This window comes from Acipenser ruthenus, chromosome 7 (genome assembly GCF_902713425.1).
Source record: "Acipenser ruthenus chromosome 7, fAciRut3.2 maternal haplotype, whole genome shotgun sequence".
Taxonomy (NCBI): domain Eukaryota; kingdom Metazoa; phylum Chordata; class Actinopteri; order Acipenseriformes; family Acipenseridae; genus Acipenser; species Acipenser ruthenus.
This window is the reverse complement of record NC_081195.1, coordinates 50075113-50090977: the sequence shown is the minus strand read 5'-3', so window position 1 is coordinate 50090977 and position 15865 is coordinate 50075113. Positions and strand designations below refer to the sequence as shown.

Sequence of the window (15865 nt, the reverse complement as noted above, 5' to 3'; positions counted from 1 at the left end):
CCGGAATGAAGCAACCGGAGGTGGATGGAAAGACTCCATATCGTAGTTAGCGGGGCATGCAAGACTCCATATCTGAGCTACCGGGGCATGCAATTATATATATATATATATGTAAACGGTGCTTACTTATTATATTAGTTTGGGATTCTACCTGTTGGTCCTGGTATTATGACGACTTTATTGAAACCAATGAGCGCAATATGTTCTGTCCGGAGTCTATTGGATAAATGAGCTGTCTTAATTGACGTGCTGTTTTAAAAGCCGGCTGCTGGATGGTGACGGGGTGTGCCCTTGACAGAGAGAGGTTGTGTTTGTGAACGCCAGGAAAAGACAGAGCGCCTTTGTTTGCTAAATTTAGTTAAGTTTTGTTTTTAGCGTTTATTCCAGTTTGATTGGAAAGTGAAATGTTCTATCCACGAATGAGTCGATCCGCGGAAGAGTCGTGATCCGTTAATGCTTGCTGTATGTGGTGAGGATAAAGCAGGTTTGTGTAGTTGAGAGTTTATGGTTAAATCGACGCTTGTAATATATTGGCTCTCTGTTTTTTCCTCGCGTAGGGCTACTATTTATTGTTTATGGGTTAATTGATTTTATGATGTATCTATTAATAGAATTGAAACCGGTAATTCTATTTTAATTATTGTATTAATTGTGCTGGTGGATATGTTTTGTTTGGGGGGTTAATGGAGTGTGAGCTTTGTCTATAGGATTTATCTTATAGTTATTCTTTATGGCACTGTCACTTTGTATACAGTTCATTTGTAAATTGTGGACCTTTTCATTTTTCAACCATTTTGCTTTGCTGTGTTAATGTTTTTGTTTTTTTCTTTTTGCAAATTGTTGATTTATATTGTGTTCATGGTGTTATGTTATATGAGATTTTCCTTTATTTTGATTGTTTGATCTGTTAAATGGTTATTTTTATTTTGTTTGCACTGTGTTGATTTTATTTGAAAAGTGTGTAATTGAGTTGTTTGGGTTGTTCACTCTTTATTTTGGTCCTATATTGTATTGATGTGTTAAGTGAAGTGTCGTTTTAGAATTTGTTATTGACATTGTATCCTCTCTCTCTCTCTCTCTCTCCATTCCTTCTGTTCTTTTAAATTGTATTTTTTATTAAAGACATAATTGATTGAATTATCCTTGTTTGTACATTTGTCCTATCTGAGATCGGCTGTCCAATTGAAAAGAGCCTGGCCCTGGGTATTATATATATTATTGATATTTCTTTTCTTTTTTCTTTTTTTTCTGGATGTTAGGAGTTAGGATGGTATTTACTCGCGCATAGGTTTGAATGTTATTTCCAAATCTCTCCTTTAACATGTTTGAAGGGGACACTGTATTACTTTAAACGTGAATTAACGTCTTAAATCGTGTTAAAAGTGAGCAGTTACCTTGGGATTACACACCAGGTTCAGACGCAATGATTGGACTTATGTATCCGCAGGCGACCTGAGACTCAGTTTCAACGATGTAAGGAGTGGTCAACAGAAAATAATGCATAGAGAAATATTGTATAAACTCTTAGAAAAAATTTAAAACAATATGTTAGTGTGTCATTGTACTCATTCACACTTATTCTTTCTTTAAGGTTTAACGGTTCTTAAGCCCCTTTAATCATACTGAATAATATAACATGCGTTTTATTGATTGCAGTCGTGTAACGGCTTGGATAACGACATTATCTTTAGCTAATTAAAAATATACATATAACAAATTAATATGTAACATTTACATGCATCACACTACATAATATTTGTCATACATCGCTGAGGAGAATCTGTTTGAGACTTTCAAGCTATAGATACGTCACTAAAGCAGAAAAAGTCCACAGAGATCCACGAACAGTGAGCTTTCCCCTTGGTCTGCCCCAGCAACAGAGAGTGCCTCCTCAACCAATCGCTGCCAAGGAACCCACACCGCTCGAGGAGGGTATTTTCTTCACAGCACAGAATGCCTTTCCTCACAGCGACAAGTGTTGAGGTGGGTAAGGTCTATTAATAATCCTAATAATGTTAATTTATATTATACTTGATTTTTGAAATGGTTAATCGATGAAAACTTTTAAAAAAGATAACTGTAAAACATTCATGAGTAAACAAAAAAGGTTTTGCTTTTGTTAATTATGTGGTCAATTTTATATTTTGAGGTAATTTTACCAATGACTGAAAACGATAATCAAATAGTCAGAATTGAAGAAAAAAAAAATACTTCTGGAAGTTTCTTTTTTTTTTTTCAAGACGCAGCTCCGAAAGCCGATCAAATATAGTCGTGTCATAATTGTTATTATTACTATTGTTTGTATGTTTTATTGATTAACGCCGAATTCTAGATTATGTAACTATTACATTTGAGATACATTTAGTAACTTTAATGGCTTCACTGTAAGTAGACTACGATTAAAGATTCAACCTCTGTTATGTTACAAAGTCAGTGAGGCACACACAAATTACTGTGTTTTTTAGGGGGAAAATATACTTTTTAATGATGAATTTTTAAAGCTACACTGTTTAATTTGTCACCCATACAATCTGAAACAATCTTCGATAGCTTCCCATTACTTGTATTTACTTTGTAATATTGTAAAATAATAACGTTAAGATACTGTACTGTAGAGTGTGGCTTAATTTGTGGTAGTGATGTAATGTGTGTGTGTGTATATATATATATATATATATATATATATATATATATATATATATATATATATATATATATATATATATATATATATATATATATATATATATATAAGACATTCATTAGTTAGGACTAGCCCGTTTCTTTAAAAAATATTATATATATATATATATATGCGTTCGTAAACTCAATCTGTGCCAGAGCGCAGTCTAACCGTTCCTAAACCGTTGAATTTCGGAGCGCTCGAGCACACTGGCCGCTCCAGTTTCAGAGCTGGAGAACGTTCACTTTCAAAAAGGCTAACGGCTCGCTGTGGTGGATGCGGGTATATTCTAAACCTATTTTTATTATTTATTTCATATTTGTCATTTTAATGTTTTTTGAGAAAAAAAAAAAAAATTCACATATTTTAAGTCCGGGTTTTACATTTTGAAGCGACTGAAGGGGAGGAGTCGTATGTAGGCTAGCCTTGTTCAACACCAATTAGCAATGAGCAGTTTATATATATATATATATATATATATATATATATCTCAAACTGAAGAGCAGCAGTAATAATTACAGTATTATTATTAGACTTAAGAGTTGAAAACTCCTATAGAAAATCGGTTATATCGGTCTCAAAAAAGCCATTAAACTGCATAATGATCATAGTTAATAATAACACAGAATGTAAGCTTACAATAAAACTGTATTTCCAAATTTGAAAAAACTTTTAATTGAAAACTTATAAGATGTATCTTTCCAACATAATACTCATGTAAACGGTCTTGTCATTTTTTTCAGATTCAAAGGTGAATGCCTGGTAGCACAATATGGAAAAGTCAGCTGTGGAGGAATGAACTGTTGAAAATGTAGTGGAGTGGATTTCTGGCTTAGGTCTGGGCAACTTCACGGCAACATTTACAGGTGCAAAATTGATATGCCAGTCTACAAATGTATTTATTGTAGTGTCATAAAGTACACAGTTAAAAGATATTTGTCTCATTTAGAGCTTGCTCACCAACACATTCCTCATTTCACTATCAGATGTAGTGTGGAAAACTGCAGAAAACAGTTTGGAACCGTCAATTCTTTGAGAAAGCATTATTATAAACATCACACAAATTACATCAGAGGACAGCAGTCAACATCCTTGGATTGTAACAATGATTATGCAGATCCAGAAATTAATAGAGACTCTGACACTGCTTTGCTTTCTGTCTGTAGTGAAAATTTCAGTCAGGTGTCTGTGCATGACTTCCAGTTTGAGCTAACAAAAAATATTGCCACATTTATTTTAAAAATCCAAGAAAAGCATTTACTACCTAAAGTAGTCCAGGACAGCTTGGTTCATAATTTACAATTCATTCTAGATTATTTTCATGAAAATTATTCACAACTAATTAGACAGTGTTTAAATGAAGCAGGCTTCAGTGTTGAAGAGAATTATTATTATTATTATTATTATTATTATTATTATTATTATTATTATTATTATTTATTTCTTAGCAGACGCCCTTATCCAGGGCGACTTACAATCGCAAGCAAATACAAATACATTAAAGTGTTACAATACAAGTCATACAATAAGAACAAGAAATACAATAATTTTTTCAAGTGTGACAAACCACAATTCAATAATACAGCAGATAATAGTGAAAATTACATCAGGATATGATTAAATAGTGATAGTTACATCAGGATATGATTAAGTACAAAATACTACAGATTAAACACTTGGCAGATTACAATATTCTGAGGTACAGGATTAAATGCAGTAAAATAGGGGGCAGATAAGAGCAAAATAAAGCATATTTAAATGAAGGGTGATAGTGTCCCAGGATACAACAGAGGAGTTCTACAGGTGCTGTTTGAAGAGGTGAGTCTTAAGGAGGCGCCGGAATGTGGTCAGGGACTGGGCAGTCCTGACATCTGTAGGAAGGTCGTTCCACGACTGCAGAGCAAGGGTGGAGAAGGAGCGGGCTCGGGAGGCAGGGGAGCGTAGCGGAGGTAGAGCCAGTCTTCTAGTGCAGGCGGAGCGGAGAGGTCGAGTGGGGGTGTAGGGAGAGATGAGGGTCTGGAGGTAGCTGGGTGCAGTCTGATCAAGGCATCTGTAGGCTAGTACAAGAGTCTTGAACTGGATGCGAGCGGTGATCGGGAGCCAGTGGAGCGAGTGGAGTAGCGTGGGCGAAGCGAGGCAGAGAGAACACCAGGCGGGCAGCAGAGTTCTGGATGAGCTGGAGCGGACGGGTGGCGGACGCAGGGAGGCCAGCCAGGAGGGAGTTGCAGTAGTCTAGGCGGGAGAGTACCATGGCCTGGACCAGGAGCTGGGTAGCATAGTTGGTGAGGAAGGGTCGGATTCTTCGGATGTTGCTCAGGAAGAATCGGCAAGTGCGTGCCAGAGTGGAGATGTGCTGGGAATAAGAGAGGCAGGGGTCCAGGGTGACTCCAAGGTTCTTAGCTGAGGAAGAGGGAGAGAGTGTGGTAGATTCCAGAGGAACAGAGATAGAGAGATCAGAGGAGGGGGAGGAGGAGGGAAAGAAAAGGAGGTCAGATTTAGAGAGGTTGAGTTTGAGGTGATGCGAGTGCATCCAGGAGGAAATAGCAGACAGACAGGTAGAGATACGGGAGGAGATGGTGGAGTCAGAGGTGGGGAAGGAGAGGAAAATGTGAGCATCATCAGCATAGAAATGGTATGAGAAACCATAGGATGCGATGAGGGGGCCCAGGGAGCGGGTGTAGAGAGAGAACAGGAGAGGACCCAAGACTGACCCTTGGGGGACTCCAGTTAAGAGAGGGTGAGGTGTGGAGGTTGCTCCACGCCAGGTTATGAACAGCTTAGCAAACTATTAGCTGAAGAAAATGTCCTGAACAAAGCAGTAGACTTTGTTGCCACAGACTATAAATTGGTTGAGTTTTGCAAAGAAACTCTGGGACTTGTTGAACCTGTATCACATTTTCCTTTTATTATGTACCGATCTTGGACCTTCTTAAACAGGAAGACATCTGGGAATGTGTAAACAGAGAAACTGAATCAAAACCTGGCGATTACTTATGTGACTTCTGTGACAGTGACATTATTCAGAAACAATTTCCCCGAAATTCTCACTTTCTTAGGATTCACCTATATACAGATGAATTTGAGGTTGTTAACCCCTTGTGCTCCAAAAAAAACAATTCATAAAGTTTGTGCTTTCTATTTTACTTTAGGAAATGCATCTGTGAAATACAGATCACAACTAAGTCACATTTATTTGTGTGTTCTAGTAAAATACAAACTTTTGCAGACAAAATACAGTTATAGTGACATACTATAACCTTTAATAAATGACCTAAAAGTGTTGTTCACAGATGGTATTCAAGTAACAGTAAATGGTGAAACTAGACATTTTTGTGGAGCTGTAGTAACTATATCAGGGGACAACCTTTCATCTCATGCTTTGGCAGGATTTAAACGTTCATTTAACTGTGGGCGTATATGCAGATTTTGCATGATATTGCATGAAGAGATTTCAGACAAGTACTCTGAGGATGATTTGATAATTCGAGCATCTGATGCTCACAGATCACATTTGCATTCACGGGAGGTTAATGCAGAAGTTGCCAGTATAGCGTATGGAGTTGTTGCTGAATGTACGTTTGAACAGCTACCGTATTTTGACACTACAACTTCTTTCCCTCCAGATGTTATGCATGATATCCTTGAAGGAGTTATTCCATTACTTTTACGACAACTTTTGCTCACGTTGCATTCAAGACAAATTGTTTCTGTTCAAAACATTAACACTGAACTTGATTTATTTTCCTTTGGACAAAATGACAAGAAAGGAAAGCCAGTTAAATTGTCATTAAAGCATTTAAATGCTGGTACTTTTCCTGGCACTGCCATTCAAAAATGGTGCATGTTTAAATTTCTTCCATTTCTAATTGGCCATTTTGTCCCAACAGAAGATGAACACTGGCAGCACTACCTTCTGTTTCGTGAAATAGTAGACTTTGTAATGTCTCCTGTTGTGAAAAAGTCGTCACTTTCACATTTGCAGATTTTAATTGGAGAATTTCTCAGTGAATTTAATAGACTGTATCCTGGTAATTTTATACCAAAATTGCATTACTTGGTACACTACCCCAGATTGCTTGCTTGAATTTGGACCACTTCGATCACTTTGGTGCTTACGTTTTGAAGGAAAGCACCAGTACTTTAAGCGGCTTGCAAGAAATGTGTGCAACTTCCGGAACATCTGCTTTACTTTAGCAAAAAGACATCAACAAAGACAGTGTTGGGATTTTTGTTGTGCAGATGCTTTGCATCAGTCATATGAGCAAGAAGGGTCTTGTGTTGTTCAGCTATCATCTACATCTTTGAAAGACATTATTCTTGAAAAATGCAATATTCAAGCCAGTGAACTTGAAGCTGATGAAACCATACTGAAAGTAAAGAAACTAACTGTGGATCACGTGAAATACGAAGTCAAGGATTACTTCATTGTCGATGTAGTCCATGAGGATTTACCCATTTTTTTCAAAATCCTGCATATCATTCAGTTTAGGTGTACATGGATTTTGTGTGGGAAACTGTATTTTGCTCTGGAATTTAATTCTCACCTTCATGCCTTCAAAATAGAGGCTTTACATGAGTGGTGTACATTAACACCTGGCAATGAAGTTGACTACCATGCACTCGATGCTTATGAAGACAGTGATGGATGTTTATATATTGCACCTCATCATACTGTGTATAAGGTACTGCTTGCATTTAAAACTGTGATATTAATTACAATGGCAGGTTAACATTGGTGCTTTTTTTTCTGATTAATTTTATGTTTTTTTGTTCATTAGGTGAAGAAATAGATGGTGAAACTCTTTTAGGTCTGACAGAACATATGATTGGAAAAATCTTCCGAACTATGAAGGACCAAGTCAAATTTTTAAAGGCTCTCGAGAACCTTAAAAGGTATGTATTGACAAATATATTATACATTATCTTAGTCTATTGTTGTGTTTTAGTATTTACATTTAAATACCACATACTATACAGGAAACACTTTGAAAAGTATAAATTACTACTACCAGTACGCTTTTTGTATTGAAATGTTGTATTGTAAGAAAGATGTATATTATGGGAGTACATTTCTTTATATATATATAGAGAGAGAGAGCGAGAGAGCGAGAGAGCGAGAGAGCGAGAGAGCGAGAGAGCGAGAGAGCGAGAGAGCGAGAGAGAGCGAGAGAGAGAGAGCGAGAGAGAGAGAGCGAGCGAGAGAGAGCGAGAGCGCGAGAGCGAGAGCGCGAGAGCGAGAGCGCGAGAGCGAGAGCGCGAGAGCGAGAGCGCGAGAGCGAGAGCGCGAGAGCGAGCGCGAGAGCGAGCGCGAGCGCGAGAGATTTTTTCACTAGTTTAATTCCTGAAAATGAGGACTGGGAATGTATGGTTTTAAACTTCTGTGTAGAAAATTAATATGGCTGTTAAATTATAAGGCTCTGTTTAAATATCAAGTCTTTAGATATTTTCAGGTGATTAAAATTATGAAATATTGTTTTTTTTTTGTTGTTTTTTGTATTTTCATAGAACAAAAGCAAATGAGCATATTGTTTCAGAGAAGGTGCTACCAGTAGAATGCAGAGAAGTGCCACAAACCTCAACAAGTGTTCATGTTTGGACCGCATGTTATACATTGCCTATATTTCCTCCAGTTGTACAGATGGCCCTTGATAGAAAGGACATTGGTTTCAAATCAAAAGACAAATCTGCCCTTCGTGCAGCTCTAATACAGACTCTGTTTGATGACCTCAGCAAATATACGCTGTAAGAACTGAGATTTCGGTGTTTGTTTTAGATACATAGGCAACCAATTTTAGAATAATTACATAACATAAAATAGCATATTCATTTTTAAAAGGATTACTATTTTTTTTAAATCTATCATAACAGCAATATTTTATTCAAGAGAAAAAGTTTTATTAAATTCATTTTGATTATGCTTTTCAGCATGTTTTTTTGTAAATTAAAGCAATTGTAAAATGCAACTGTATTTCATGACATTATTTCTCAAATATATATTTTTCTTACAATTCACTTACAATTCATATGCCTATATTATTTTCTAATCTGTATATTTAGGTATCCAGACCACATAATGTACAGTACTGTGCTAAGTACTTTGTGCTGTAAGTACAGATTTCTAAGGGATGACAGCCAAACTGGATATGTGAGTATACATTTGGTAGTTATATTCATAAAAGAAATAGTCGAATAAACATTAATTTGTCAAAATTATGCAGCGTTAAATATATTTTTACTAGTTGATATGTATTTTTTATAGCCAGATAATGGACATAGGTTTAACTTTCTATCATTGTTTCAGGCTACTCTACTTGAAATACTGAGAAATAAATTCAAAAAAGAGAGAAAGACACTTATTTCAGTGGAGACTGTAGAAGACATGAAAAAAAGTTTGGTGCTGTGGGTCGAGGAAGGAAGCGTGCACCAGAGCAACAGCAACCGCTCATGAAAAAGAGAAGAGAATCTGTAAGCCTAACTCTTGGATCTGCATTGACAGAAATAGATTGAAATAGAATTACATACTTTATATATGTACATACATGCGATTGTGTAGTTTATTAGCTAATTGGCTTTCATGGAGAGTACTTGATCTTTAGCATTTTTCCAGAGTAAAGAAAAGCACAGAGAATACATGCAGTAAATGCCTGATCATAAGTATTGAATTACTTAACGTTATGATACATATTGCAGATGCAAAGTGAGGAGTTCCCAGGAGAAGACTAGCATAGTATTGCCAAACACTTGGACTCCATAAGAAAAGAAATAACGAAATTGAGGCCGAAGTTTTGATCTCAAAAAACTAATAAACATTCAGTCTTAATTTATAGATATCATAAACTCATAATAAGCTCTGATCTAAATACTGTACTGTAGCTCTTCTAATTTGTGCCACCAAAAAATGTATAAGAAAAAAGAAACCCACGTTCATCAGTTTCAATATACATTTTATCTCAGCTTTTTCAAGGTCTATTACATGTTCTTGAAAATGCATTTTGTGTAAGTTTCAGGAAAATCTGTAGGATGCATAGATTTATTTTCCAGTTTGCTGCGAGACCCTTTTTTTCACTGTGTAAATAATATGGTTTAATTATTAAAAACACACAGGTTGAATAAAACTGTGTAAAACTGTATATAACTAAACCTGAAACTGAAACTACTCTAATGGTTTAACCTGTAAAAACAATAAATTGTTATATAAATGTTTAATAAATAAATTGTTGGCATCCTGAATTGAGTGATTTATCAAAGCACTTACACTTCTGAGGTTGGGGGATTCTAAAGGATGTGAAGAGCTCTTAAAGGTATACATTGGTTTTTTCTCAGATGAACCAAACAACCCTCCATAGAATGTTAATTGTAAGGTTCAATAGTGTAACTCTTATGGTTCTATATTAAACCTCAATAGAAGGTTCTTCAGAGGAACCAATATGGTTCTGTATTATGCCATTAATATAAGAACCATGGTGGTACTTTATTAAACCTCTAATGCAGGGTTCTTCCAAAGAACCATTTTAAAAGGTTCCATATAGCACTTCAAAATGGTTCCAAATCTATACCAGCAGATAGAACCTTTTAGGGTTCTATATTGTACCCTTTTTTCTAAGAGTGTACTGCATAAAAAAAACGAGTGTGTTGTCGTGGCAGTTGGTGATCAAAGAAATAAAACAAAATAAAATCAATAAATAATAATGTCATAGACTTAAAGTCATACCTTTGAAGTCATAATGCATTGCAAGTGTTATTAGGGAATGTTGTGCTGTGTTTTCAAGCGCTTCAATGTGCTGCTCTGCAAGGTTTGGAGACAGCGGGTGCGTTCACGGAGATCAAGAGCAGCCGGCGCAAAACACAAGGCACCCAGGGGAGAGATACCATGGTAAATAGGTTACCTATTTACCTATTTTTGTTTCGGCGAACGGTTTTGGTGAGCAGTAATGCAAGAAAGCAGCGGGCGGGATGGCGAGCTTGTCCTGCTGCTCCAACACAAGCTACCTTAAGAGCCTGTACGATGCGGTCAATTGGTGAAGTTCGTCAGGAGTACTGCATAAAAAAACGAGTGTGTTGTCGTGGCAGTTGGTGATCAAAGAAATAAAACAAAATAAAATCAATAAATAATAATGTCATTGTGGTAGGGCGGAAGCCCTACACATGGGGAAATATGTAGTTTTATTGTATATTTTTGCATTAATGATTTCATTAATTGTTTAACTGATGTTGCGCTCCGCCGTGGACGATTACCTGTCTGCGTGGAGCAGCAGCTGAAAGCAATGAGCTGTTCCCTTTCAAGTCGAAAATAACCATCAAGGTATGGGATATTGCCGTCAGGCAGTAGCGATTGGCTGAGCTTTTATAGCAAAGCTGCCGATAGGCCTCTGCGCGAGCTGCCACGTAAGCCCGCCCCCTTGGGAGCTTACTATACGCAGCGCGCAGAGACTCACTTCCTCTTTTGTCTTCAGCATTGGTAGCGGTAGGTATTAGAGCCTGTAGCTGACTGTACTCAAAAAGCTTAAAGCTTGAGAAGCTGGTTTTTGCCCCTTCTCCGAGTTTATTTCAGTTACACTCTTCGGAGTCGTTATTATTATTATTTAAGGATTTTATATATTGTGTATATTTTTATATATTTTATATATTTCCTTCACGCTTTGCTTGCATCGCGTTTCTCGTGGTCTCCCGTCTTTCCTTTATTAATTAATTTTGATTATTGTGTTGTGTTTTGGGTTGTATTAAAATATATATTTTTCTGTGTGTATTGTATATATTTGTGACGCACGTTGCGTTGGCCTTGGCCGCGCGCGTGTCTGCAGCCCCGGTCTTGCCTTGGCTAGACCGCGTGTGTGTGGAGCCTGCTCTGCTGTCTCCCACGTACTGCCTGCGGTAAAAAAAAAAACAAAAAAAACCGCGTGGTAGTTGTACTGTGCCCACATATACTGTGTCCCAGTCACATAATCACCACCAGCAGTACTGCTGCAGCGAAAAAAAAAAAAAAAAAAAAAAAAAAATCCCATTCACTACACAGAGGAAGACGACCACTAAGCCTCTATCCCCAGCACCAGCAGGTAAGTAGTGCACAGCATAAGACACTGTACCAGCATATAGCGTCTCCGCTCTGCGGGTCAGCTGACGCTTAGGCGTCTGTGCTAGCGTTCTACGCTCGGTACTCACGCTCCGGCGTGCTGCGCTTAGGCGCTTGGTGTCGGCACTTTGCCACTTGGTGCAGCGCTTCGGCGCTTTGTGCAGCGCATCAGCGCTTGGTGCTAGCGCGTCTGCGCTTGGGGACTTCGGCGCATCGACGCTCGGTGCACGCACCTCGACGCTCGACGCTTCGGCGCTCGACGCTCGGTGCACGCACCTCGACGCTTCGGCGCGTCGACGCCTCGACGCTCGGTGCACGCACCTCGACGCTCGACGCTTCGGCGCTCGACGTTCGGCGCGTCGACGCCTCGACGCTCGGTGCACGCACCTCGACGCTCGACGCTTCGGCGCTCGACGCTCGGTGCACGCACCTCGACGCTCGACGCTTCGGCGCTCGACGCTCGGCGCGTCGGCGCCTCGACGCTCGGTGCACGCACCTCGACGCTCGGTGCACGCACCTCGACGCTCGACGCTCGGTGCACGCACCTCGACGCTCGACGCTCGGTGCACGCACCTCGACGCTCGACGCTTCGGCGCATCGACGCCTTGACGCTCGGTGCACGCACCTCGACGCTCGACGCTCGGTGCACGCACCTCGACGCTCGACGCTCGGTGCACGCACCTCGACGCTCGGCGCTTCGACGCCTTGACGCTCGGTGCACGCACCTCGACGCTCGGTGCACGCACTTCGGCGCTCGCTCGGTGCACGCACCTCGACGCTCGGCGCTTCGACGCCTTGACGCTCGGTGCACGCACCTGAACGCTCGACGCTTCGGCGCTCGACGCTTGGCGCATCGACGCCTTTACGACCAGGGCACGTCCACGCTTCGGCAACCATGTCCGGGTTCCACCGTTGCGTCACCTGCCAGGCAAAATTGCCAGCGAGCGATCCCCATGAGGACTGTGTGGCGTGTCTGGGGCCAGAGCACGCCGCATCCGCGTTGGCGGTTAGGGCTTTTTGCCATCTTTGTGCTGGTTTCCAGACACGCACCCTCCGCCAAAGGGCGAAGAAAGCAGTGGGTGGGCGCTCTCCTTCCACTGGATCGTCCCACACCATTTCTGCCCCGCCGTCATCTACGGCGACGCCGCCAGGGCGGCTGCAGCTCTCCAGGAGCCCGTCCTCCCAGCTAACGGCTGGTCAGAGGTCCCCCACCAGACGCGCTCGGGAGCGCAGCCCCTCCCCTCGTAGGGTACGCCCCCGTCGGGAGTCTAGGTCGCACTCCAGATCGCCTCGACGGAGAGCACGCTCTCGTTCCCCTCGTCGGGACAGGCGATACAGAGACAGGTCGGGGGTGGCAGAGCTAACCTCCAAAATGTCCCAATTCATGGAGGTTATGATGGGGCAGCAGTCCATCCTCATGTCCTTAGCAAATGTGGTGCCTCCAGTCCCAGGACAACCGACTGGGCCCATTGCTAGTCAGCCAGTGGCCCCTCCACAACCTGCACCGGTCGTCGCTCCTCCAGTGCAGTCTCAAGGGGAGTGGGATATCGATGCGCTGTCTAGAGACGCATCTGACATCCTAGAGGGGGACAGTACAGAGGCTGAGGTAGCCTCCCAGCACTCTGAGGACGAGCTCCACGTGCTGGACACCAATGACCCTACGTGGTCTGTGGTGGACAGAGCAACCCGCCACTTGGGCGTCGAGTGGCCGATGGCGGAGCCGCCTCGGCGCTCCTTGTTTGAGTCGCCTTCAGCCCAGTCCAGTCAGTCCAGGATGCTTCCGGCATTCCCGGACTTTATTAAGGAGGTACAGTCCACCTGGGGGGCTCCGGCCTCTGCCCCGGCGACTTCTCGCAAGGCCTCGGCCTTTAACATGCAAGGGGCAAGTGAGGCTGGGTTGGCGTCCTTCCCACCTGTGGACGCTGCGTTCGCCGCGTTGGTGAAGACGCCAACACTATCGGGGCTGACGAAAGATCCTGCATGCCCCAATAAGCAGTGCAGGACCACTGAGGTACACCTCAAGAAGGGGTACGCTGCGGCCACAGAGGCGGTCAAGCTCTCTAATGTGGCCAGCTTGCTGACGGTCTACCAAGCGGCATTAATTAAAGACCTGCCTGAGTGCCCTTCGGCGGCCCTCAGAAGCGAGTTGGGGACCGTCAGTCAACTGCTGGTGAAGCTGGCCCAGCTCAACGCGCGGGCTCAGGGCAGGAGCATCGCGTCTCTGGTGGTGGCCAGAAGGCAGCTCTGGCTCTCGCAGGCGAGAGTGCAGGAACCTGATAAGGCCCCGTTGCTGGATGCCCCAATTACACCGGGACACACATTTGGTCCAGCGGTGGAGGAGATGCTGCAACGCTCCGCCAAGGCGCGGGAGGCGTCACAGCAGATGGCGAAAATGTGGCCAAAACCGTCGTTCCAGCCGAAGCGGCCTCAGGAACATCAGTGGCGCAGGGCACCACCACAGCACCAGCCACGGCCAGGGGGGACTAAGACCTCTCCCTCAAGCACAGCAGCGCGCGGTCAACCTCCTTTTTCAAGACCGCAGCGCGGAGGGTGGCGCCCTAGAGGTGGTGCCAAGCCACGCCCTCGGGGCTCTGGCCAGGCCCCTCGCGAACGAGCCCAGCCCAAACAGCCCTGAGAACACCAGGCAGCTGTTAACCCTCCCCTACACTGTCTCCCAGCTCCAGTTCTGGCAACAATGCACCAACGACATCTGGGTGCACAAAACTATATCCACCGGGTACACCCTTCAGTTCCAGTTAAAACCTCCCCCCTTTCGGGGGGTGGTCGTAACTGCAGTGAAGGACTCGGTTCAGTCCTCAGCTCTGAATGTGGAAATACAAGCATTGCTCAGCAAGCGTGCCATTCAACAAGTAGACCCTGCTCTGATCGACCAGGGGTTCTATTCCAAATACTTCCTGGTGCCCAAGAAGGACGGCGGGCTCCGTCCTATTTTAGATCTGCGAGTACTGAACAAATACCTGCGGGTGTTATCGTTCAGGATGCTTACGCACAGGCACATCATCCAGTCAGTCCGACACGGCGACTGGTTCACCACCGTGGACCTGACAGATGCGTACTTTCACGTTCCCATCTGCCCGGGTCACAGGAAGTATCTGCGTTTCGCATTCCAGAGCAGGGTATACGAGTTTTGTGTCCTTCCGTTCGGCCTGTCACTAGCTCCTCGAACCTTTTCGAAATGTATGGATGCCATTCTAGCTCCCTTGCGGGCTCAAGGTGTCCGACTGCTGAATTATCTGGACGACTGGCTCGTCTGCGCGCAGTCAAAGGAGCAGGTGGCACAGCACACAGTGATGGTTACAGACCATCTTCGGCGGCTAGGTCTGAAGATCAATTCAGAAAAGAGCCGCCTAGTGCCGAGCCAACAGACCGAGTTCTTGGGTCTGCATCTGGACTCAGTGTCCATGGAAGCGACCCTGTCGACACAAAGAGTTGCCTCAATAGAGCGGTGTCTTTCCCTATTCAGGTTGAGACAAACAGTCAGCATGGAGCTGTGTCAGCGCATGCTGGGGTTGATGGCTGCCGCCTCACAAGCCCTTCCTTTGGGCTTACTACACCAGAGACCTCTGCAGGCCTGGTTCAATGCCTTCGCGTTGCATCCGCGGAGAGACAAACACCGCAGGCTAAGGGTATCCCGAGCCTGCTGGGAAGCGCTACGCTGGTGGAGAGTTCCGTCAAACCTCCGCCAAGGCGTACGCTTGGGTCCCATTTTCAGAAGGCAGGTCATCACGACCGACGCTTCCAACCACGGTTGGGGAGCAGTCTGGAACGGGACAGGGACCCGTGGAGTGTGGTCAGGACCCTGGAGGTCAGCCCACATCAACGCTCTGGAGCTCAGAGCGGTGGACCTCGCCCTCCGGCACTTCTTGCCAGTGCTTCTAGACAAGCACGTGTTAGTGCGGTCAGACAACACCACAGTAGTGGCGTATATCAATCGCCAGGGCGGATTGCGGTCCCCCAGTCTTCACCAGATGGTAACGCGGCTGTTGCTCTGGGCTCAACCGCGTTTAGCCTCTCTGCGTGCAGTTCATCTGCCGGGCAGAGTCAATTACGCAGCGGATCTCCTGTCCAGAGGAGGTCCTCTTGCGGGCGAA

General features: G+C 43.3%; 1 long non-coding RNA gene across 1 annotated transcript; it reads left to right on the top strand.

The window, feature by feature from the left end:
• Positions 1 to 7482: 7482 nt before the first annotated feature.
• LOC131737647 (uncharacterized) lies at positions 7483 to 9297 on the top strand. Its single transcript, XR_009329293.1, has 4 exons — positions 7483 to 7576; positions 8189 to 8425; positions 8741 to 8828; positions 8985 to 9297. It is a non-coding gene; the product is annotated as an uncharacterized LOC131737647 (long non-coding RNA).
• Positions 9298 to 15865: the final 6568 nt, after the last annotated feature.